The following is a 3,213-nucleotide window of genomic DNA, read 5'->3' as shown; positions in this document are numbered from 1 at the left end:
GGGCAATGCTTCTATTTCTCCTCCTTCTCTTCCTTCTTCCTTTATCATATATGGTGCCTCTATCCACTGGGAAGCCATACCCTTACATGTGAGCGTTCTGTCTAAAGGAATGGAATTTTTGGTTTCTTTTACTTTTTTTGTTCAGGAAGCTGGGACAGTTAACTCTTTGTCTTTTGCAGTTTTCATTTATGATACCTTGAAATATAGCTTGAAAAAACAGGCTTTGAAAAAGCCCATTTTGATTCAAATGGAGTTACCTGATTAGGTCTTTAAACCTAAATAACTCTGGGTCTCATTAACTGGCCAATAACCTCTCTTGCCCATTGTATGAGTTTTGATAGCTAAGAATGAAGGTGCATACCAATTGTTTTCTGTTCTCCGGCAAGAACTCTAAGGGTCTTTCCCTCCCAAACTGATTCTTCTGTGATGGAAAACTAGGCTATCTTCTGTGTCTCAATTCTTACTTAGCTCTTGATCATTGAATGGGTGTTGCCTCAGACAAACTGAGACCTGGGAAAGACCTTAGTTTTAAAAGGCCAAGGTCACCCGTTGTATTCCGGGCCATCGCCAATAGTCTTGACTTTTGTCTTGCCTCTAAACTCTGGTGACTGGAGGAGAGTGATGTTGATAACTTTACACTGTTCTGCCTCTAACTCCAGCTCATTAGCAAGTTAAGACCCCACCCTTGTGATGCCATTGGTCCTCTTCAAGAAGGATAAACAACAATTTTGACTCAGTTTCCTAGGGGCCAGTTTTTTATTCCTCCTGGGAGAAACCAGTTTAGAATCATAGGAAGGCGGGGCAGGAATGGTTCTTGATTCATTTGTTTAGTTAAAGATGTCAATCTGCCCCTTTCCTGTAGCAAAGGAGAACACTAAGTACCTAAAATCTAGAATGGAGGTGGGTGTGAGTGGGGGTGGGGTCAGGAAGAAAAGATGATGAGAGTGAAGATCATTGGTGGCAAACTCCAAGTTTCATTAAGGGCTGGCCCCAGAAGTCATTCACCTGCAGAAGTTCTCCTTGAAGAATAGTTCTAAAAATACCCATTTTAGCTCTTTGCCATCTGGCTCCAGACTACCTTTCTAGGCTTATCATACTTTATTCCCCTTCACATATTACCAGCATTCTAGCTAAACTGACCTATTTGCTATTCCAGAATTCAGCATTCCATCTCCTCAGAAAGCTCTTTTCCCAACCAGTCGAACTCATTTTGGATTTCTTTGGCTTCTCTCCCATGCCCCTATAACCTCATCACTGGGAAATCAAATAACCTGGCAAGATTTAATCAACCTTGGTATTCACACCTCATCAATCCCCTCTGCCCCTCTGATTGAAGGGTGGAGTCACAAACTCTCCTTAACACACTCTCCTGGCTCATTATCCTATATATATTTGTATCTGCTTATCTTTTTTTCTCCCCACAAACCCACCCCTCTCATCCCAAATAAAACATAAACTCCTTTAGGGCAGGGAATGGTTTTTGTTTTGTCAGGTAGATTGTACATGGTAAATGCTTCTTGGATCAGAGATATTATCAGAGTCCTCATTGTGGCAACATTGAGGGTCAGTTAACCTTGTGAAGCTGGGCAGCCAATCAAAATCTTAATGCATTCTCTATACTAGACAGTAAACTCCCAGAGGAGCCCTGCCCCTGGCTTCTGGACTCCCCAAACCATGTATCTGCTGTGGTTGGCTCGTCCTGGAACTCCCTTAGAAGTCTGGAGCTTCCTCACCCTACCATCCTTGAAACCTTCTCAACCTGGAAAATCCCTCTGGAAGGCCCATCCTTTCCTCTCATTGATGAGCTCTCTAGTACCCTCCATTTTGTGGAGCATTCCAGGATGCCTTTCATTTCCCTCCTGGCCCTATTCCTGGCTCCTAGACTTCAAAATCATGTCCCTCTACCAAATACCTTCATTCCCCACCACACATGCACTTTTCAGCTCCTTTGTGTGTATCTTCCTGTATTAGAATATAAGTTCCCTGAGGACAAGGGCTCTTTCTTTTTGCTTCTATTGGTACCAGCAGCACTTGCCACGGTGCCTGGCACTATTGTGTATCCTTAATAAAAGCTAGGTAGAAGCTTAATAAATGCTTCTTTCCTTCCTTGAGGTTAAGGATCAGCCATTCACCTTTATTAACTCAGTATGTAACCTTGGGAAAGTTATTTCCTTCCTCTAAATTTGTTTCCTCTTCTGTAAAATGAGGGAACTTGATAAGAAGGTGTCTAAGGCTCCCTCCACTTCTGGCATCTGTATTTTTTATGTTCTAAGGTTCCTTCCAGCTCTGACATCCTGTATTCTAAGGTCTTTTCTAGTTCTATATTTCATTAGTTAAGTCCTCTGCCGAGTGTGACATTTCATGGTTTCATGTGCTTCCTCTCCATATATTCTCTGTACAACTTCCCCAACACAGAACTCTATGGAGCTTATATAGGATTCATATTTGTTGGGTAAAAAATGAAAGAGGGGAAAACCGATGATAAGCTGGAGGCAGTGGGACAAAGGGGACAGTAATTAGGCAAATCCAAAGAATAATGAACAGGCATCTTGGTCCCTGTCAGTCTATAATGTCTTTAATAGCCTTTATAAACCCATCTAATATCTTGTTTACTTGAAGCATGGGAGGATTTGTGTTGGAAAACACCCCTAAATCCCTAGCAGCTTGACTCTCCCCTCAGTCTCTGAGAGACTTCTCAAAGAGACCTGCCAACCTCAGGTTATCAGAGGATCCACTTTCTGATACTGACAGAAATTCCGGAGAGGAGGGGGAGGGAGAGGGAGAGAGACAGAGACAGAGAGAGGAGAGGGAGAGAGAAAATGAGAGAGGAAGAGAGAGAGGGCGATGGGGGAGAGAGGGAGAGAGAGACAAAGAGAGAACAGAGGAAGGAAATGGAGAAAAAGAGGAGGGAGAAGAGGAAAAGGAAAAAGAAAGGAGAAAAGAGGAGAGGAAAAGGAAATGGAGGAGAGAAGGCAAGAGAGGGAGAAGAAAAAGAGAGAAAAAGGGAAAGGGGGAGAGGCAAAGGAAAAGGACTTTCCTTTAAAGGTAAAATAGGCTGCTCCAGGGACTTACTCATCAGACTCAGCTCAGCATGAGAAGAACACACCCAGCCCCTCCCTGCCTGCTCCCAGGCTCCAGAGAGTAAATCGCCTCTTTCCACACACATTTCCCTTCCCCCCCCCCCCCCCCCCCCCCCCCCCCCCCCCCCCCCCT

This window comes from Petaurus breviceps, unplaced genomic scaffold, assembly GCF_028583685.1.
Source record: "Petaurus breviceps papuanus isolate PSGF00001 unplaced genomic scaffold, PetGlider_PUasm1.0 90760, whole genome shotgun sequence".
NCBI classification, from domain to species: Eukaryota; Metazoa; Chordata; class Mammalia; order Diprotodontia; family Petauridae; genus Petaurus; species Petaurus breviceps.
Note: the sequence above shows the minus strand (reverse complement) of the source record.